A 23,452-nucleotide genomic window follows, 5' to 3' on the forward strand; every position below is an offset into this window, starting at 1 on the left:
TGTGTTTGCTTTAATTGACGTTAATGTATAGACACAGATCAAGTCAGGACTCAGGCAGATGCACAATGAGGGACTCCAGTTGGCCATCTCATGCCTTCTGCCAATGTGAGGAATATAAACAGAAAATCTCAACTGGGCGAAGCCTTTTAGGAATGAGGGAGGAGGACATGAATTTATGGTGTGTTTTATGAAGTATTCTTTCAACATCATATCAGAAACTAAGAAAACTTTTAATTTGAAAGTAACTAGCTTGATGGTTTACACCTACCCATTAAAGGTCAGTCGAAAGTCACTCATGGTTGGCATTTTCTATGAGAGGATTGGAGTTTGGTTGTTAAGCATGATTTGCTGTCCTTTAAATATTATTTACCAAAAAAGTAACCCAGTTTTTCAGGGAAAATGTACAAAGGAAATCCAAATCTTGATTTTCTTCTGAGGTCTCCCTAACTTTGCAGTTCAAGTCTTGTTGGAGATTTTACCAAACCTGTTTTTCAGGGATTTGAAATCTCTCATAAAAATTAACTGCAGCTTTTATGCAAGTTAAAAACAGAATTCATGTGGTTCTTTTAAAATCTTGCAAGTCTTTAAAAGAAGGACTAATAAAAATATACCTTCCAAATGGCTTTTCCTGTGGCTGTGCAGCCTGTTTAAGGACCCATTACAGTTCAGCAGCTCATCTTACCCCTGTCCTCCCCACCCCCCCACTCAAGCAGCACAAAGTATTTCCGGTTTTACTCGAAGCCCTCAATGGAAATTTTTTTCCTTCCTGAAGATTGAATTAAGAGCTCAGGAAAGGTATATGGTAACTTCACAGTGTAGAGCTTGAATTCCTGGGTGGATCGCCACAGGACTGAGGTCTCACTCACCCTGTGCTCAAGACCAGCTCATGTTGTCCTTGGAGCCTAGAGCCTAGAACATCAATCTCATCCTTCCAGGCTTTGCAGACCAGGCTACCACACAGCCCAACCCTGTTTCTTTTGCGCCCCAGTAACAAAAGGAGGATATGGTTCCGAGGTCATATATCATATACCTGTCCAGGGTCTGCCTGGCCTAATGGGAAGATGAGAAAATACCCATATGGTTACAAGCTACTTTATTCTCAAGGAAGGGAAGGAGAAACCTCCGTGACTCTCTGTGGACAATAGCCTCTTTAGACTCTGCTTAGTACAACCTCTGTGCTTTTGTCTTGTCTTAGAGTGATGTCACCAGGCCCTACCCTCTGCAGCTTTATGGGAATGCACCAAGATTAGCTCTTTGGTGGAAGGAGAGATTATATTACAGAAAATGCAAAGATTCTTTCATTCACTTATTTACTCATTTAAACATATAGTAAACATGTACCACGCCCAATGTACCATTCTAGTTACTGAAGTTAGGAGCCAAAAGATATAAGCCTTGTTCTCATGGAGCTGAACCTCCAGATGAGGTGAAGCACACAATTATAGCACAGAGTGTACAGTAAGTAAGTCAGTACTAGGACCGGGTGTTGGGTGCAGAGGAGCAGCATCTAACCCAAGGTGGGGAGGGTTTTATGGAAGGCTTCCTGGAGGGTGTAACTCGTGGGTGAGGTTTGAGGAACAGATACAATGGACAGTCCTAGTGTAATAATTATAATGAACAATTCATTTCCAGAGAAATGAGATTTTTGACGACTCTAATTTAGTCTCAAAGGACTAAAAGCCTTTTTGGATGTAGCTTGGTGGCTTTCCTTTCTAGCTGTTTCCTTGAGGAAGGAGCCATTTTATTCCCTAATACCCACTGTGGTCTCTATAGGGCTTTATCTTGCTGATGATCAAAACCCAAAATATTAGATTACGACTTTGCCAAGCTTGGATTCCTGTCCCCACCCCCTATTATTTCTAGATATAGGACTAACCTGGTCACTGCTTTTTGGCAAGGCCACAGTCTGGCACAATGAAGGATTTCACTGGAGATGCCTCTCCAGAAGGCGACTCTCTTCATGACCTGTTTTGAGCATCGTGCTTTAACTGTGCCATGACAGTATTTTCCACAGAATAAGAATGAAGTAGTGTATGGTATCAGGAGGGTCCCTTCTTTCAAAGCCAAGACAGAAACCTCAATGATGTTGCGTTCTAGATAGAGCAAAGCTTCTTTAGTCTGAAAGAGAGGAATCAGATAGCCTCACCTCTCTGTGACTCAGCTTAGAGCCTAGCAACTAGCAAGTGACACAAGCCCACATCCTTTCCTCCAAAGGGTGGCCAGGTCCCCTTGAGTCCTGATACTTTCTTCCTGATTTTTTTTTCTTTAAGTTTTATTTATTTATTTGAGAGAGAGAGAGCACGAGCGGGAGGGGCAGAGGGAGAGGGAAGAAACAGGGTCCCAGCTGAGCAGGGAGCCCGATTTAGGGTTCGATCCCAAGACCCTGGGATCATGACCTGAGCCGAAGGCAGACACTTAACCAACTGAGCCACCCAGGCGCCCATCTTCCTGATTTTCAAGGCTTGGTTGTTTTGTTTCCTGGCCCTTGGAATGTTAGAGAATCGAGCAGAGAAAGGAGAGGGGATGAAAGTATTGGCTTCTAGGGTGGCCTGAAGAGGCTGCAGCTAGTGTGCTGACAGTAACATACTGGGAAAAGGAGACCCATGGGAAGTGGAGATAGGAGAATTTACAAAGTAAGGAAGTTTTGGCCAAGTGGGCTGGGGTGAAAATTTGGTGTGAACTATGGCTTTTTCTCTCTTCAGTGAGTCTTGTATTCTTCTTTGCTGACATTTTGTCCACTTAAAAAATGCATTTAGTATATTCTTAATTTATAACTGACATGAAAATTGTGGTAATTTGTGATAGTAAAGGATTTTCTCCAGTCACTTTATAAGTCATTACAAAGGTATTGCTCTCCTTGATGAGAAATGAGGTGGAACACATTTCTTTTAAGTACTCGTAAAGGAAAGCAGTGCGGCTCAATGGATGAGCAGCAGATTGTGTATCAGGAACCTATACTGTTTCTGGCTTTGCTTCCTGTAACTCAGAAAATAATTCTCTCCTCCCATTCTTTTTGCTTTAAAATGTGGCTAGTTGCCCTCTCAGAAACATCTGAATGAAACACATTTGTAATGGAGGTATGTGTGCTGGGAGGTTTTTAGGAACATACTATATATTTACCTGACACTTGGGAAAGGAAACTCAGGCCATCAGTGAATCTCAGGTGACCTCTAGAAGGTAACTGGAGAATGAGGGAGGTGGGGAGACTGAGGCACAGCAAGGTCAAGTAACCCAGCTGATGAACGTGTATGCCATTCACATTCGTTGACCCGCTCTTTAATTTTTATGCATCCTCTTAATTTTATTTATTACATGTTAAAATTCTTCTCTTGACATTGCATTTGAAATTATTTTATGGCTGAGGCTTTGAAGGTTTATAATGCAGTAGCCTCCTAATGGCAGGGCAATCAGAAAGACTTTCATTTGGCACTGGTTCCCAATGATCTAACTAAGCCATTTAAAACTTTGCATGGGAGCCCAGAAAAATGCTTAAGTTCTGTCCTGGAGCTGATTGGCTGAAGTGACCTTGGCCCCTCATGGAAATGTTAGGAACAATGACTGCGACATCCAACTCTGCTTTTGTGGCAGAGAGGGTACCTGCTGGGGATTTCTCTGGCACTGCGTCTGTGCCAGGTTTCGCATGGCCTCACTTATTACTGAGGGGTTGAGAGAACCATAGTGAACCCAAGCATGATGATTTATTGACTATCTGGGGGCTCTTTCCACACATCGCCACCACCTGCCCTCCCCCCGCCATGCCCTGTAATCTAACAAGATCATTCTTTTTTTTGTTTTTTAAAGATTTTATTTATTTATCTGACAGAGAGACACAGTGAGAGAGGGAACACAAGCAGGGGGCGGTGGGAGAGGGAGAAGCAGGCTTCCCGCAGAGCAGGGAGCCCGACTCGGGGCTCGATCCCAGGACCCTGGGATCATGACCTGAGCTGAAGGCAGACGATTAATGTCTGAGCCACCCAGGTGCCCCTAACAAGATCATTCTTATAAAGCCCTTTGAGAACTTTGAAAAAATATGCAAATCCATTTGTTCTATATCCATTCACAAATATTAGGCACCTACTAAGAGCCAAGCCCCATGCCAGACAAAATGGTGAGTATACACACACGTAACAAGGAAGTAAATGCCATCATGTAGATGAGGCATAAGCACATAGAATAAGATACAAAATAATAGAGAAAGGGTTCAATGCAAGTATATTGTGAGATAGCTCAGAGAATGGAGTATGGAATATAGGGAAGAAGATGGATGTTACTGATGACAGAAGTGGGTTAAACTCTCATCCCTGCTACTTACTAGCTCTATCACCACAGTGTCCTCAAATGTAAAATAGATGAGGATAGCTGTGAAAATTAAATAGTATGTATGAACTGCGTAGCATAGGCCCTAGTATGTCGTGAATACTCAATACATATCTATATACCTACGTAAATACTACTGTTAGAGAAGTCTCCCCTTACCTGTGGGGGTTACAGTCCTAGACCCTTGGTGGATAGTACCAAAGCCTATATGTATGATTTTTTCTTATACATACATACCTATGATAAAGTTTAATTCGTGAATTAGGCACAGTAAGAGATTGACAACAATAATTAATAACAGAATACGACAATTACAAAAATATACTGTAATAAAAGTTATGTGAATGTGATCTCTCTCTCAATGTCTTACTGTGCTGTGATGTGAATGACGTAGGCATTCTGACATAGCATTAGGCTACTACTGACGTTCTGATGATATGTCAGGAGGAGGATCATCTCCTTCTGGACCATGGTGGGCCACAGGTAACTGAAACTGTGGAAAGCAAAATCGTGAATAAGGGGAGACTACTGTATTATTATTGTTGTTGTTGTTGTTATTTAGATTGTAAGAGCTATAAATTTCAGAGGAGGAGGCGCTCACAGCAGGCTGAGATGAAAGGAAAGGGCCTATAAACCAGGAAGAGGTGGGTCCTTGAAGAATGAGTTCAACTTAGACTAGGACAGAGTGAGGAGATGGCACCCAGGCAGGAGAGCAAGGGTCTGGAGGCAGCAACTAATGGGCTTTCTGGGAGAACTCACTGGAAGGGCCTGTGAGGGGGGCCATGGAAGATGAGGTGCAGGCAGATTTTGGCACGTGGAAAGCCTTCCTTTCCTCTACCAGATGGCCCCCACTGGCCTTGGTCTGCTTTCCCCAATCCAACCGACACCCAGCAGGGGGAGAACTGGGCTGTGGGCTTTTGGAATGTTCTTCACACAGTCATTGCTGGCCGCATCTTAGCAGGTGAGGACCTCCTACTCCATTGTAGGTAACCCCGTGACTAATAATTGAGAATCTTGTTGTTGCATTCCTTGTTGTTGCGGGAAGAGGAGACACCAGATATGTTAACCGAGAAGAAAGAGTCAGCGGGTAAAAAAAAAAAAAAAAAAAAGCCCTGGAAATAAAACAGCATCTGTGATTTTCTTATGTATCTTCTGCTCTCCTTCCACAAGCCCCTGTAAAGTCCTGCTCACTTATGACTTTGGAAGTCTTAACATTAGAAAATCATCTCCTCTGGGGCACCTGGGTGGCTCAGTAGGTTAAGCGTCCAACTCTCGGTTTTGGTTCAAGTTGTGATCTCAGTGTCTTGGGATCAAGCCCCATGTCGGGCTCCATGCTTAGTGGGGTCTCTGCTTGAGATTCTCTTCCTCTCGCTCCCCCTCTGCCCCTCTCCCTGCTTACTCTCTCTCTTTCAAATAAATAAATAAATAAAATCTTAAAAAAAAAAATCATCTTCCCACAAAGGGTCTCAGCAATGTTGTTGATACTTGTTTGTTAGTGTATTTTCAGTTTGGCGTCCATTACAGTTGTCTTTTTTTTGCTGTTTCTTACTAATTACATATAGTGGTGAATTTCCCCTAGCCCCAGAAAGCCCAAAAGGCATTAGGTGTCTCCATTACCATTCACAGACCTGCTTAGCTGAATGTGAAGAAGGCTGCTACAGCCAAATTGCTATTTTGAAAGAATGATTATGTGTCCCTTGGGAATTTTTTGAAGTGTGTTTCTTGATAGCTTCATGGAGAAGAGAAGCAATAGTACATTTCCCATCCAAATAGGTATGGAAAGCTCATTGCAAATGAGTTTCTGAAGTTAGGGGTCAATAATAGCTGGTACCTGGGCCATCTGTCTAGTGCTTTTCTTAAAATAGGGTAATGGAAATAGCTCAGTTCCTAATGTGCATGCTTAGCAGCCCTTCCCTTATTTATTTAATTTAATTTATTTAATTTATTTAATTTTTATTTTTTAAATCTTATTTTATTATGTTATGTTAATCACCATACATTACATCATTAGTTTTTGATGTAGTGTTCCATGATTCATTGTTTGTGCATAACATCCAGTGCGCCATGCAGAACGTGCCGTCTTTAATACCCATCACCAGGCTAACCCATCCCCCCACCCCCCCCTCGTTTATTTTAAAAGGAATTAGTGTAGCCTTCGGGAGTATCACTGCGACTCCTTAGGTCACAGAGAATCAGCCTGCAAAATCCATGGGTTGCAAACTCATTATATATTAGTAACAAACTGGAGAGACCAAGCTATTTGGTGCAAGAATGTTACTGTATTCCCTCCTACCCCCACGATTCATGTTGTGCAAACAGAGAAAATAGGATGTCATTTACCTACTGATCTCTTGGGACGAGGAAGCGCTGTCCAAGAAGAACATGTAGGGGATTGTTTCAATTTTAAATTTGTAAGTTAGTATTATTTAATTTATGTCTCTATTTTTAAAATAATTGTTTCCTTTGTAACATTGGCTTCAGGCACAATGACAAAGAATGAACATTTTCTTTTTTTTTTTATTGTTATGTTAATCCCCATACATTACATCATTAGTTTTAGATATAGTGTTCCATGATTCATTGTTTGTGCATAACACCCAGTGCTCCATGCAGAACGTGCCCTCCTCAATACCCATCACCAGGCTAACCCATCCTCCCAACCCCCTCCCCTCTAGAACCCTCAGTTTGTTTTTCAGAGTCCATCGTCTCTCATGGTTCTTCTCCCCCTCCGATTTCCCCCCCTTCATTCTTCCCCTCCTGCTACATTCTTCTTCTTCTTTTTTAAGAATGAACATTTTCTAATAGATAAGATGTTAAATAGCAGCAGTGTTTCAGCTAATTGTTTTAAATACAGAAACATGGTGTTCTTGGTCTTTCCCAGGGAGAGGGGGTAACGAAAATGAATGGCCCCCAAACTTGATGTCCATTTGAGAGGTGTGGGGATTCTGTATCATTATTAAAAAGACCAGTGCCATAACCTGAATAGACTTCTTAGTGACTCAATGTAAACCAACCCCTAACGAGTCAGCAAATCTGTGATTAGGAAAGAGGCAGCCTTCTCTATTAGGAATGTGTTAATATTTATTGTGCTATGGGGGTTGGTTTTTTTTGCGTGGACTCTACTTGTAGCAAAAATGATAGGAAAACCTTTAGACGGAGGCTTGGGAAGAAGACTACAGTCCTACTTTGCCAGCACTGTCCAAGAAATAAAAAGAAGGCATTACTCTCTCACCTGTGATTTAGAGGAGCATCTGTCACAGCAGACCAGCATCCTGTTTGCCAAAGGATTTGTGGTGAAAGAAGTCCCAAGGAGAGACCCATCAGAGGGGAACAAAAGAAAATAAAACAATTCTTTTTAGAATTCAGCTATCTTTTGCCTAAAACAAGCCATGCTTTGGATTTTAATGTTCTTCTTTTTATCATCACCTCTTTCAATTGCTAGTTCCTGACAAAACCAACAATTGCTGGTATGCTAGACCTCTTTGGGTAAATATTAAGAATGACTGCAAGGGTTAGCCTTATATCCTGAGCTGGTTATTCCATTTTCTTAGAATCTTATGTCAAGAAGCTCTTGAAACAGTCTCTTTCTTAAGAACACACCTTGGTCTATTTCTCTAATTTGTCAGGTCCTGCTGTTGAATTTATAATCTCCTTGGGTCCCCACTCCCCCCCCTTTCTGATTATTTTTTCTCTTGGTGTTTATTTTCTGCTTCCATGTTATAGCAAGCCTCACGTTGTTTCTCCTGTTATTTCTGCAGCTTCTGTCAGTTTCCGATCAGAACACATCAACCTAAGACTAAAACTTAAGTCCCACATCTACAAGTTAGTGTGTCTATACACAAAATATAAAGATAACATCGTGCTGTAAGTAGGAAAGGGGGCTCTGGATCACAGTTACAAAAAGAAAGTCGGTCCCCTCCTACGAAGGCAGTGACCTATTAAAAACCCATCACCAGTAATAATTGGTGCAACTCTTTTGGAAAACAATTAGATGATGTCTATCACATTGGAAATTGCACATAACTTTTGACTCAACAATTCCACTCTTAGGAATTTATCTTATTGATATAGGCTTGCAATACATAAAGACATACACAGGAATTTCATTGAACATTGTTTGAATAAAAATAAAAATGAAAACAACCTAAGTATCTTAGAAAATAGGACTGGATAAGTAAAATATGAAACATTTTTACAATATTATATAGTAGTTAAAATGAAATAGAGCTATTTAGGCCCGATATGGAAAAATAGTGTGGATTAGGTGAATCTGAAAGTTTCAGAACTTTTCACATAAAATGATTTCATGTATGTTAAAAAGAACAGTGTAGTATTACACTATAATTTAAAGTATGAAATAAATATTTATGAGGCCATATGATATAAAGAATTAGACATTAATGAAAAAACTAGTGAAATCTGAATATGGTCTATAGTTCAGTTTATGGTAATAGTAATATATCATTGTTAATTTGTTAGTTTTGACAAATGTACTGCGACTATGGAAAATATTAACAATTCCTGGATGGGAATTCTCTGTAAGTTTTCTGTAAATCTAAAATTATTTTGTTTAAAAGTTTATCTTAAAAAGGCAAGGGAGGGGTTTGAGAACATATAATAAACATATAAACACATAAATAGAGATTTCTGGAATGGTATCCAAGTAACTCTTAAAACCATTTACCATTGGGAAGTAGGATTGGGGCATGGGGATGGGGCATGGGAAATGACAGAGAGAGAGGGAGAGGAGGGTGAAAGTAGGAATTTTACCTTTTCACTTTTATCCCTCTTCACTATTTGATTTTTTCCCTCCTGTTTGACATTTATAAGCCCACCATGTTTATCAAAGCACTTTTATCCCTCAGCTTACTCTCAGCTCATCTTTCTGAAACAAAAGAGGAGACACTTCATCTAACTCTTGTGCTGGGGAACGTCTTAGGGCCTATAGCTCTGTGCAATTGTATTAGCTTAATTCAGTGTTTATGCCTGCCATATGATGAATCTTCTACCATACATCTTACGTTCTAAGGTTTGAGTGTCTCTTCAGATTGTAACTTGTCATAACATTAGTCATATGAGACCAATTATTTAAATCAACAATCCTTCTTGCTTGAGATCTATTTTAGTCAAAAACACTTATGTGCTATATCCCTAGTCACCTTTTTTTTAAAAAAATGAATTTTGCATTTACGTTGCCATACCCAACTCAGTGTAGTAATAACAGAAGAGTTTTCATTCCACACTGACATCATCTTGAGATCATGGATTGGTTCAGCAGAGAACTTCCCAGAGAGAATCACTTCCATTTAATTGTATAGGCCGAGGAGAGAATGATTATGTCAATTACAGATGATTAAAACTTCAGCTATATAGAAAACAGTAAAACAGATCATGAAAGTGAAAGCCAGTTGATATAATTTAGTTCGTAAATAGAAGTCAATCTGAGACAACATTTCCTACCTCCTTTCAAGAGGCAATTAAGATTATAATGTTCAAAATGTATGTGTTGGGGTCAAGAGTTTTTGAGGATGTGTAATGAGGGAACAGAGGTGCATAGACCTTGCCTAGTGATTGGGCTTGGGAAGGGGGTAAAGAGGAGGATGTTTGCTTAAAGAGGACTTAGAAGGAAGGGAATAAGATATGATGTCCCACTTCTATGAGGAGTAATTATATGTTAATGGAGATAGTTTGAATGTAGAAAAGGATCTTTGTGTCTGGCTAAAATCAGTGAATTGTGTACTATGTTCTGTAGGAAAAAGTTTAGAAAGTTCACAGAAGCTATTTTCTTAAACAGACTTTTGTGGAGATTTGTCAAGTTTTCTTCATAAATCCATTTTTTTTGTTTTGATTTTTGGTTTAGACTAATACTTTTTTGTTTCTTGGTTTCTTTATATTTGAAGTACATCTCTTTTCCCCTAAGGTCAGGAACACGGCAGGGATGTCCACTATCACCACTGCTATTCAACATAGTACTAGAAGTCCTAGCCACAGCAATCAGACAACAAAAAGAAATAAAAGGCATCCGAATCAGCAAAGAAGTCAAACTCTCACTCTTTGCAGATGATATGATACTTTATGTGGAAAACCCAAAAGACTCCACCCCAAAACTGCTAGAACTCATACAGGAATTCAGTCAAGTGGCAGGATTTAAAAATCAATGCACAGAAATCAGTGGCATTTCTATACACCAACAACAAGACAGAAGAAAGAGAAATTAAGGAGTCGATCCCATTACAATTGCACCCCAAACCATAAGATACCTAGGAATAAATCTAACCAAAGAGGCAAACAATCTGTACTCAGAAAACTATAGAATACTCATGAAAGAAATTGAGGAAGACACAAAGAAATGGAAAAACGTTCTATGCTCATGGATTGGAAGAACAAATACTGTGAAGATGTCAATGCTACCTAGAGCAATCTACACATTTAATGCAATCCCTATCAAAATACCATCAACTTTTTTTCAAAGAAATGGAACAAATAATCCTAAAATTTGTATGGAACCAGAAAAGACCCCAAATAGCCAGAGGAATGTTGAAAAAGAAAAGCAAAGCTGGTGGCATCACAATTCCGGGCTTTAAGCTCTATTACAAAGCTGTCATCATCAAGACAGTATGGTACTGGCACAAAAACAGACACATAGATCCACGGAACAGAATAGAGAGCCCAGAAATGGACCCTCAACTCTATGGTCAACTAATCTTCAACAAAGCAAGAAAGAATGTCCAATGGAAAAAAGACAGTCTCTTCAACAAATGGTGTTGGGAGAATTGGACAGCCATATGCAGAAGAATGAAACTGGACCATTTCCTTACACCACACACAAAAATAGACTCAAAATGTATGAAAGACCTAAATGTGAGACAGGAATCCATCAAAATCCTAGAGGAGAACACAGGCAGCAACCTCTTCGACCTCAGCTGCAGCAACTTCTTCCTAGAAACATCGCCAAAGGCAAGGGAAGCAAGGGCAAAAATGAACTATTGGGACTTCATCAAGATAAAAAGCTTGTGCACAACAAAGGAAACAGTCAACAAAACCAAAAGACAACTGACAGAATGGGAGAAAATATTTGCAAATGACATATCAGATAAAGGGCTAGTATCCAAAATCTGTAAAGAACTTATCAAACTCAACACCCAAAGGACAGATAATCCAATCAAGAAATGGGCAGAAGACATGAACAGACATTTCTGCAAAGAAGACATCCAAATGACCAACAGACACATGAAAAAGTGCTCAACATCACTCCGCCTCAGGGCAATACAAATCAAAACCTCAATGAGATACCAGCTCACACCAGTCAGAATGGCTAAAATTAACAAGTCAAGAAACGACAGATGTTGGCGAGGATGTGGAGAAAGGGGAACCCTGGTACACTGTTGGTGGTAATGCAAGCTGGTGCAGCCACTCTGGAAAACACTTTGGAGGTTCCTCAGAAAGTTGAAAATAGAGCTACCCTACGACCCAGCAATTGTACTACTGGGTATTTACCCCAAAGATACAAATATAGTGATCCGAAGGGGCACATGCACCCCAATGTTTATAGCAGCAATGTCCACAATAGCCAAACTATGGAAAGAGCCAAGATGTCTATCGACAGATGAATGGGTAAAGAAGATGTGGTATATATATACACAATGGAATATTACTCAGGCAACAAAAAAAATGAAATCTTTCCATTTGCAACGATGTGGATGGAACTAGAGGGTATTATGCTAAGTGAAATAAGTCAATCAGAGAAAGACAAGTATCATATGATCTCACTGATATGAGGAATTTGAGAAGGCAGAGGATCATAGGAGAAGAGAGGAAAAAATGAAACAAGACTAAACCAGAGAGGGAGACAAACCATAGGAGACTCTTAATCTCAGGAAATAAACTGAGGGTTGCTGGAGTGGAGCAGGGTGGGAGGGATGGAGTGGCTGGGTGATGGACATTGGGGAGGGTATGTGTTGTGGTGAGTGCTGTGAATTGTGTAAAACTGATGAATCTCAGACCTGTACCCCTGAAACAAATAATACATTATATGTTACTAATAAAAAAATACAAAATGGAAAAAATAAATAAAAAACAACTATGTGAGTCCATTCTACAACCCTATCCTTTGTGCTATAGTTATCGCATGTATTATATCAATATAACTTATGACCCCTAATAGACAATATTATATATTTTTGGTAAGTGCTTATGAATTTGAGATGAAGGGGGAAAGTTTATATTTACTCAGCTATTTACCATTTTTGATGTTTTACAATTCTTATTGTACACTTGAGTTTTCATTTGGTATCATTTCCTTTCAGCCTGTGGTTTCCTTTAGCTTTTCAGTATATCAGCTGACAATAAATTCTTAGTTTTATTTTATATGAAAATGTCTTTGTCTTCATCCTTGAAAAATATTTTCACTGGATACTGAATTCAGGATTAATAGTTTTTTCACTATCCCACCCCCACCTGTCCTTGAAAAAAAGTCCCACTCTCTTCCAGCTGCCATAATTTCTAATGAGAAGTCATTCAATTTGAATCATGGTTCTCATGCGTTGTGTGTTTTTATCTTATTGTTTTCAGGATTTTTTCTTTATCTTTGGTTTTCAGCAATTTGACTATAATAATACTGGGCATAGTTTTCCTATTTGGAGTTCACTGAGCTTCTTGGATCTGTGAATTTAAGTCTTAACAGCAAATTTGTAATATTTTCAGCCATTATAGCTTTAAATATTTTTAATGCACATTTTGTCTCTCCTCATGGAATTCCAATTACACACATATTAGACTTTTTAAAAAAATTATTCTATGGGTCCATGGGCTTATGAGGATCTGTTTCATTTTTTTCCAGTCTTATTTCCCTCTGTCTTTTTGGTTGGATTTTTTTTCTATTTTCTTCAAGCTTACTGACTTTTCTGTATTTTCCATTGTATTATTAGGCACTTTCAGTGAATTTTTAATTTTAGATAAAGTGTTTTTCAGTTTTAGTGTTTCTTTATAGTTTTAAAAATAGTTTCTGTTTATCAGAAGATATTTACTGCCTTTTCATTTATTGTGAGGATATTTTCCTTTATTTTGTTGAGGATAGTTTATTTGGTAAGAAATTTTGAATCATGCCCTGAACATTATGAATGACTGGGAACAGATATTCTGAATTCTGTTATAGTTTTTGTTTTGTTTCAGCAGGCAAATAAATTGGTGACTCAAGCTACAAATGCTGTCTCTTTTGTGGTGGCTCAACCTTCAGTTTAGTGTTGTTTTGTTTTTTTGCTGAAATGTTTGGAGTCTTCCATATGCATGTGTGATTCATGGGTCATTCAGATACTTGGGAAGAGTGTATCTAAAAAATTGGAGGCCCTCCCTCTTTGGATCACTCCTTTCTGGAATTTCCTTCTCATTTTCTTGTAGCTGTGGTTGCCCCCACTTCTGTCTTTTGGTCCTTTTCCCCCCCAAAATGTGACTTTTCTATTAGAGATATAGTCACCCTGTGTGACACTGACTTCAGTGTGACTTCAAGTAGAAAGCATGGAAATTGTTAACTCACCCAGAATCAATCCCTTTTCTCAAATCTCAGCTTTTACCCAGAATTTACCTGCTTGAGTTCACTTGGGAACCTTTGGATATTTGATTTGTGTTTGTATAATTTATCCATGCTTTATAGTTATCTGTTTGTTGCTACAGTCTGGTCGGAGATTTCTTGGTCATACTGAAAGTGGAAATAGTTTAAAATAAAGCCATTTTTTCCTCTAATAAAGTGGAAAAGTGTAATCTGCTCATTACCCATGGGAGTTCAAAATTTGGGGCTAAGAGTATGGTGGAAATAAAATAGAAACTCAGTTAAGTTCCACTGTGGTTTCCACTTTTAAAAAATCAACACAAAACTATGTAAACAGGCTAAACATAAATAAAAAAAATTTAAAAAAATGCTCCAGACATAATTCTTCAACTCATTAGCAATATTTGAGGGGCTTCATCTGAAGTCTGTGATGTAACATTCAAGAATAGGTGAGAGAAGATGTGTTTAAAGGTTCTGAAAAATAGGTACCGGTCCACTGATGTTCTCTAAGACTTTAAGTGGGTCTTCCAGGAATTTGAAACCCTCAAAGCTCTTCTCAGATGAAGTTATCTAAACTCTATAGAGTAGACAAAGTCATACTAATGTATGTGAATTCAATAATGGCAGTGGGAAATGGTTATCTGTGGAAGTATGTCAGATGCCCAAATAAGTATTTGTAGAAAGAATACAAGAACCACTGGTTTAAATTTTTATATGAAGAGAAAGTATGAACAGAAAAGTTATATATAATTGAGAAGTTCTATGTGGAGTTAATTCTGCATGCACGACGTCTGAATCAGAAGAAGGAGGAGGAACATTTTTAAAAAAATGAAAGCTGAATTTCTTGATCTTTTCTGAAATGTAGAAGCTTCAGGATCCATTTTCTGTCTCTACCTGTTTTTATTGCTGGCTGTCTAATGAAAGGACAAGAATCTGAGAGGCTGAAAGGGAGGGAAACTGCACAGGGATGAGGGTCATTTCCAGATTCTGGCCCACAACTCAAAAGCAATTCATTAAGCTTTGACAAGTATGAAATTTAGTTGCTGGTGATGTGTGAAACTAAATTATTGAGGCTTGAATGTCTTTATAGCCAATGAGCTTGTAGGAGGAAAATTAGATCGGGGTGTGTTCATGAGCTGGACCAAGCTGGTTTACTGGTTTACGCATCTCTGCTGATGGTGTACTTGCTGTTGGTGAGGACGTGGCAATCTGTGAAAAGCTCCAGGGAAGCTCTGTGTTTTGCTCCTAGAGGAAGTCCCCAAGCAAACAAACTTGGAGGGTCTGGAGTTTTATTGGGAACCAGGGATTTGCCATGGCTCAAAGAAGCTTTTGGAATTGCTCATTATGGAGCCTCCCCTTGAAAGGTCTCCATATCTTTATTCAGCTTGATGTTTTAGTTGGCCTGGGGTCACTTTGGCTAGAGTATTTCTGCCTTTTCTTTAGGTTGTTTCTGGAGGACAAAGTCACTCTTTGAGTTCCCTTTACAGAGGACTCAGGTAGCCTCCAGGCTATATTGGGCCCGTCAAACCTCCCAGTATTTTCCTTCCTTTTGGAGGGGAGATAGTCAGAATGGCCAAAGATTTGTTTACTGCTCTTGAGAAGGTATTTATCTGAACCAGTGGGTGATTTGCTGCTTACATTAAAACGATTTAGTAGAAATTTTCCGAGGAGGGCAACTTCTCAATTATTTGCCTCTCACCTTTTTATAATTTCTGATCCTCTAGACTTTACCCATCATCCAACACTATGTTGCCATATGATTTTGTGACCGCTAGGTTTCAGGTCTCTGTAGTAATGTGGATGCTGATTGAGACACTGGGGTTACTCTGACAGAGATGGAGACATCACTGGTCATAGCTAGATATCAAAGACATCCAAGCACTCTCTTTTAATGGCTATCATACTTTACACTTCACTCTCTTCCAGCCTGAACTGTTGGATTTCTACCACTTCTCTAGACTCTAACCTTGGGATTTTGGAATTTTACCCTGGAATTTCAAATTTCCCATTTCTGCCTACTGCTCTGTTTACCTTGCACCAGAACCTATCCTGTATGTTCCTCACTCCAGATTTCAGCACTGATTTCTAATTTTGATCTTCCCAGAGAGAGGTTTCAACAGGAAATCTTTCTTTCTCCGTACCAACGAGCTTTGATGAAATAAATTGTTCACAGCTATTCTGGGGAGACAGTTATCTTAAATGGAAAGAAAGGAAACATGGCAATTTGTTCTAGAATATTATGGGTTAAAAAAACTATAAGAAGTTTCTTGCAGTTGGAGTGCAGTAAAAACAGAATGACAAAACACTGCTATGGGAATGTGGACTGGTACAAGTTTTCTGAAGGGGAATATGGAAAAATATTTGAGGAACCTTAAAAATCTACATATTCTCCTTCTAGAAATTTTATCCAAATAAAATAAGAGGCACTAAATATTTGTTTAAACTGATTCCATTATGAGTAATTAACATAACCCAAGGGCTCCAAATGGGAATTAGATAAATACAGTTAATCCTTGAACAACACAGGTTTGAACTATGCAGGTCCACTCATATGCAAATTTTCTTCAATCAATACAGTACTATAAATGTATTTTCCTTATGATTTTCTTAACATTTTCTTTTCTCTAGCTTATTTTTTTTTTAAATAAGAATACAGTATATAATGTGTAACACATACAAAACGTGTTAGTCAACTGTGTTATCTTTGAGGCTTCTGGTCAATAACAAGCTATTGCTAGTTAAGTTTTTGGGGAATTGGAATTATACAAGGATTTTTGATTGTACAGGGGGTCAAAGCCCCTAACCCCCATGTTGTTCAAGGGTCACCTGTACTAAGTTGAAACATACGAAATTACTGATAGTTGATAAATATTGACCTACAAAACACCTGTTTGTATGGTTCACGCTAATAAATTATGTGATGTTCACATGATAGACTTCTATGCAGGTATTGAAAAATCATATATTTTAAAAAATATTTAATGCTCATAAATAGAATATTATATACCATGGTAGGATATAAAAATAAGTATATAGTATGATCTCCATTTTATTTTATTAGAATACATGTTTATATATATATATATACACATACATACATGATTAGAAAAATGACTAGAGGAAAACATTCATGTTAATATCATTTCTCTGGATGATTGGATTATTCATTTTTTGTCTTACTGTTTTTATACTTTCCTGTCTTCCCCAAATATGTGAGGTTATAATAATACTAGTATTCTGTATTTCCTCCAGAAGTCATATAACAAGCATTTATAGTAAGCATGTTATTGCATACTTTTCAAAATGATTTGAATGAATTCACAATAATATCTTCAATAGAATTCCATCAATTATTTAAATATCCCTCAATGGAAAGTTTTTAGGTTGATCCTTTCTTTCTCCCTCCCTCCTTCCCTCCTTCCCTCCCTCCCTCCCTCCCTTTTTAATGTAAATAACTCAAGACTCCCTTTCCCATATTTTGGGTTATTTCCATAACATATATTCCCGGAAGTAAAATCTCTGTTAGTCATGGAAGGGGGCAGGGAGAAAATGAACTGGAAGCTGAATGTTACCCGTATACTTTTTGAGAACCTCACCTCTGAACCCCATCAGCCTTTTGAAGTTCTGGAAAGACACTGGTCTAACACCGTTTCTTGTTGTTAATGGAAACATTATCATTTTCCACAGTTCTGATTCCAAGGCAGCACCATTTAAAAAGCTCAGTTCAGGTGGAACAGCTTAGTGTTTACATTCCTGCTTAACCTAGGAGAGAAACCTCACAAAATGAGATAAAAATGGTGCCAATCTGTCGGCAGCATAACTTCCCAGTTTTCATTATTTCTCTTTGCTCAGGTGACATTTCTATACCTTTGGCTGCCCAGTGCTTGCCTGGCATAAACTCACCTGGCGGCCCATGGCTAAGGGGGTCAGAGGAAGACTGTGTTAAGTGCTGGGCTACCCGGAGCCCTTTGATGTGTGAGCAGCACCTCACGGTGCTGAGGATCGGTGTGAGGAAAGAGGATTTATGTTCTCCACCCATGGGTAAATCATGCATTGGAGGAATACTGTCTCTTCCTTCAGAAAGCTTTGGTGCCTGGACACATGACTTTAAACTGGTATCTTCTCTTGTTTTTATTTGAACACAGAAGGGTATAAGGCAGTCAGAGGACACAGAAGGGCAGCATCCCATAGCCTTCATGATATCCATCCCTCCGACCTGGATGCCCTCATATGAATGGGTATCTGCTGAGGGCCTGACACAGCTGGGGGGTTAGGCCAAGCCAGCTGCATGAGAACCTGGGGGTGTGGGAGCTTTCTTCTGGGGACAGTAACAACGGTATTGCAAAGCCCAGGAGAAATAAGCTACTGTCTGCTGCTTTGTTCACAAGCTTTTGTTGAGCTTTTGCTATGTATCAAATGATGCTAGGCCTGAAAATAGCAGATGAATAAAACATGCTTCCTGTTTTGCAGGAGCTCACATGATTGGATAAGACATGCAAGTAAATGGATCATTGATAACCCGAGAGATGAGGACACAAGATGAGTAAAGAGAGTGTTGTAGGGGACACAGAAGGGATGCGCCAGAACTGAAGATGTTTCCAGGGGAGGTGAGATTTGAGTCAGGTGTTAAAGGATGAGTGGTAGCTGCTGCCAGGTGGTTGAAGAAGGGGAAGAACATACGCTTTACAGAGCGGCAGCGGAAACTGCAATACCAGTGTTGGGGAGGCTCCTCGCTGAGCTCTGGACAAACACGCATTTGCTGACCCCTGGATTATGCCAACTGCCTTTGCAGCTGTTGACAGTGGGCTGTGGCTGCCTTGCTGGTAACCTCTGGATAGAGGAGAGCTACCTGCAAGAAATACACTGCATGCGTCCAAGTCCAATGGCCAGCCGTGTGCTTCTTCTCTCGTTCGGGTCTTTTCTTTGTTTTTGGAGTTTTTAGATGACAGTAACATGATTAGCTACTTCTAATTGTGAAACTGACTCATGCTTATCATTAAAATTTCAAATAGTACATGAAAATGTAAGAAAGAAAGAAAGCATTACCTCAAATCCTTTCAGCGTGGGATTGTTGGTGTTAACATTTGGCAAGCATCCTTCCACACACCCTTCTATATACCCTCACTGAAACACTTCTGTAGAAATGTCATGCAACTCACTTTAGCAGGCGTCTCCTGTGCCAGGGCCGTGCAAGAAATTTGGCGTAGGGCCGTGAACAAGACTGCGATAGGGGGCCTGCCTAGAAGAGTTCCCCTTCAATTTTAACTTAAGGTGGACTCTGGAAAGAACTGATTACAAAATCTCATGTGGACCAGAAGCCTTTCTCATTATAGGGCCTTTGCACAAGCTTGTTTCTCTGCTTCCCCTATACTAGGGACAGATAACCGTGTCAATAGACATAATTGTACAATATATTTAATGGAAGTATTTTTTCTCTTGAATGGAAAAATCATTGATCCATTTTTATTTTTAACTAATCATATTAATAGACTTTTATTATTTGAAAGGTTTTTTTCTATTATGAACAGTTATGTAACAAACATTCTTTATATACATCTTGACCATTTATCTTAGGATAAATTCCTAAAAGTAGAATTACTAGATCAAATGATATGCACATTAAACTTTTGATAGGTATTGCAAAATACACACTGCCATTCTGTGAGGTTCCATCAGCACTTTGTAAAGTACCATTTTCCCATATCCTACCAACACTAGAAATCCTCAATTTATAAAACCTTTGGCCATCTGATGAAATTTCAGATTTTTTTTTTTAACTTGTTCACATTTCAGTTTAATTACTTTTATTTGTTACTAGTTCAATCATTTTTCATCCATTTATTCATTCTTTGTCTTCTTTTCTGAACATCGTATTCATATCCTAGCCAGTTTTTTTTTTTTTTTAATCCCCATTGTGGTCCTAGTCTTTTTCATACTAATGATTTACAAGTGGTCCTCATATATCAAGGGCACTAACACTTTGATGGCTGTACTTACTGCCGATACTTTTTCCACATATCATTTGACATTTTATTTCTCATGTCGTGTTTTCGTCATAGAGAGGTGAAACAACGACACAATAATGTAGTCAATATCGAATCACCTTTTCTTCTGCGCTTTTGTATTTTTATGAAATTCTTTTCATCCATTTCTGACCATATTGACTCATTGCTTGTGCCTGACTGAATTTGAGGCTCGAACGAAAGCCAGATGACTAAGAATTCATTCTAATAAGACAGAGGCTGTGTCGGTAAAAATGAGAAAACATCAAGAAATGTGTCTGAGACCATTTCTGCCCTCTTTCTCCGCTGATTGTGGGTGCCCACGCTGTGGTTCCTAAACAATCTGAAAGCAAACTTGGGTAAGATGGCCTTTCCACAAACACACGAAATGAAGAAAACCATCCCTTCTCTGTGAAGAAGGTCCTCTCCCAGTCCCAGTGTGGACTGGGCAGTACCAAGGGCTGAACCGAGCCTAAGTAACAGAGACAATGGAAGCAAATGGATGTAGAAGGTAAAATCCATGCTGAAGAGCTAATGTGAAATAGCCATCGTTTGTTAAGTGCCCACTCTGTGTCCTCCAGTGTCTCACAGGATAGATAATCTTGTCCTCATTTTACATATCTTAAAAACTAACCAACAAATAAGGCTTACAGAGGTGAAATGTTTGATCCAAGGGCATATAGCTAATAAATAGAAGAACTGGGATTTGAACTCTGATCTGAGCTTTTTCAAAAGCTAGTGTTATTAAGTATTCATTAGGCATTGTGCTAAGTGCTTATATATACTAGCTCTTTTCATGTGGCAGCGATCATTTGAGGTAAGCATTTCTATTTTAAAGATGAGAACAATGAAGCCTAGAGCAGCTAAGTAGCATGCCCATGATCATACAGCTAAGAGGTTGCAGAATCAGGGACTGAACCAAAACATTTTGTCTTTTCTTTCATTTTACATTTTATTTTTAAAAGACAACTTTATTATTTATATTTATGAAATTCTTATGCTTATTAAAATTTCAAGTAATACATGAAACAAATCCTTGTTGTTTCCATCACTCCATTCTGCTTGCTCCCAATATATGTTCTGAATTAAGCAGTCGTCCTTGGGAAAACTTAGCACCCTATTCCCACCCCCATGCTTTGAAGGTTATGTCCCTGTGTATTATCTTCATGAAAATATATTTTTTTGGTAACTACTAAATGGGGAAAGGGAATAATTTATATAATTACCAGGCAATATTGGTGTTTTCAAGTGTGACCACAGTATCTGGAAAAAGTTAATAAGTGAGTGATTGTTTAATTACTTAACTACTAATGATTTTCCAGGAATCGAAGCATTTGGTTTTGCACCTGAACATTTTCTATTAAGTCAGTTGGAAATAACTGGTGAGACAGCAGAGTGGTAAGCTCCAGAGGTCATTGCATTGGGGTCGCCATTATTGATTCCACCATGGGGTTCCACTAAAACATCTATTGAGATATTGACCAATTATTTTAATGCATCCTCTCTTATTAGGCACAAGTAACACACTAGGTTATCAACATAAAATGTGCTTTCCAAATCTTGCTCCCCAAGTTGGAACTTTTTTCTCTGATGCACTTATATTTCCTTTCCTTTTGACCTTACTGGAAAATATTTCCCCCAAACTAGGTGATTAAATTTGAGCATATGAATGAGGAACATTAGATTTCAGAAAATCTTTTGATGCATAGAGATCATTTGTATTTGGGCATTTTCCCACTCCTTTTCCCCAACATGCACACATAGAGACAATCCAAACCACCCCCACAATTTCTCCCTCTCCTCAACTAATTGGTTTTGGGATATACAGCAAGCACCGAGACATGAATAATTCAATGAGAGTTATTAGAAAGAAACAAAGGTGAGATCATTTTTTTTCCTGGATACAAAGAAAATGTTTCTTACCCTCAGAATTAGGCCTTTTAGCAGGTGTCAGAATCACCTGGAGGGCTTGTTAAAACACAGTTTCCTCCATGAGAGATGATGGACTCTGAAAAACAAACTGAGGGTTCTAGAGGGGAGGGGGGTGGGAGGATGGGTTAGCCTGGTGATGGGTATTAAAGAGGGCACGTTCTGCATGGAGCACTGGGTGTTATGCACAAACAATGAATCATGGAACACTACATCAAAAACTAATGATGTAATGTATGGTGATTAACATAACAATAAAAAATTTAAAAAAAAACAAAGAAAAACAAAACACAGGTTCCTGGATCTCACCCCCAGATACTCTGATTCAGGGATTTGCATTTCTTACAAGTTCCCTGTGCTGCTGATTGCACTGGTTTTAAAACATGGCCACAGATTCTTCTACACTTCTCCTTCCCTTTGAGCTTTCCTCTATCTCTGCTCCTCTATCACCTCCATATTCAGTTAGCCAATAAAGCCTGTAGATTTTACCCTTTAAATGTTTCTCACACTTGATGATTTCTGTGCACTGACTACCACTGGCCTACCCTCTTCATCTCTCACCTGAGCTATTGTAATCATCTCTTTATTCTTCTCCATGTCTCTACTATTGCCCCTGCCTTAAATCCATCTACTACTCTGTGTAGACAGTGTAATTGTCTAATACTAAAATCAATTCCTTCTTGTCTTTCTTTCCTATAAAGTTCTCATTTGTCTTTTAAAACTCACTTCAGAAGTTATCTCCTCAAGGAAGCCTTCCTTGAAACCCCTCCTGGGCTCAATGGTTCTCTTCTGTCTCACATATTCCTCTGTGTATACTTTTAACTTAGTTTATTTTCCATTTATCGAAATTGTGTGTGGTGGTTTCTTCTATTAGAATGTAAGTTGCTTCAGGCAGAAATTCTAGCTTACTCATCCTACCACAACCACCTAAGATAGGAACATAATAGTTGCTTAATACATGGGAGACTGTCTAAGCAGTAACACTAGATTGGGCAGTGATGACATACTGAGCCAAATGCCATTCATTTGTTCAACAAATAGTACTGAGCACTGTTATAGGCTGAATTATATGCCTCCCACCCCATTAAAATGTTGAAGTCCTAACTCCCAGTATTTCAGAATGTGATTGTATTTGGAGATAGGGTCTTTAAAGAGGTAATTAATTGAAAAGGAGGCCTTTAGGGTGGGCCCTAATCCAATAGGACTAGTGTCCTTATAAAAAGAAGAGATTAAGACACAGACGCAAGTAGAGTCTATCTACAAACTAAGGATAGAGGTCTCAGAAGAGACCAACCCTGCCAGTGCCTTGATCTCAGACTTCTAGCTTTCAGAAAGGTAGAAAATAAATCTGTTAAGTCACCCAACCTTTACTACTTGGTTATGGCAGCCCTAGCAGATACAAGTACTTATTATGAATTAGGTGTTATTCTAGGTCCTGGGGAGATTTAGATGAATCCCACACACAGGGTCCCTGCCCTCATGGAGCTTGCAATCTACTGGGTGTTTCTTAGATGCAAATGATTATTCAATTCAACACAATAAATGGGCTCTGCATGCACAAGCATGGATGTGCAATGATGACAGAACCAAATACTGATCTCAAGGAATTTATGACATAACTGCAGAGACAATGCTTAACATGCATAGTAAAGTGAAGAGA

General features: G+C 38.9%; 1 long non-coding RNA gene across 3 annotated transcripts in view; it reads left to right on the forward strand.

Annotated features, from left to right (window-relative positions):
- LOC144380974 (uncharacterized) overlaps window positions 1-23,452 on the forward strand; it is a 330,028-nt gene that overhangs the window by 301,461 nt on the left and 5,115 nt on the right. For 2 of the 3 annotated variants that reach the window (XR_013445345.1, XR_013445347.1), the window contains exon 4: window positions 10,238-10,419. The exons of the other annotated variant lie outside the window; for it this stretch is intronic. This is a non-coding gene — a long non-coding RNA (uncharacterized LOC144380974). Of the gene's footprint in view, window positions 1-10,237; window positions 10,420-23,452 lie in introns of those variants that run through there. 3 annotated transcript variants of the gene reach the window in all.

Source organism: Halichoerus grypus, chromosome 2, assembly GCF_964656455.1.
Source record: "Halichoerus grypus chromosome 2, mHalGry1.hap1.1, whole genome shotgun sequence".
Classification (NCBI taxonomy): domain Eukaryota; kingdom Metazoa; phylum Chordata; class Mammalia; order Carnivora; family Phocidae; genus Halichoerus; species Halichoerus grypus.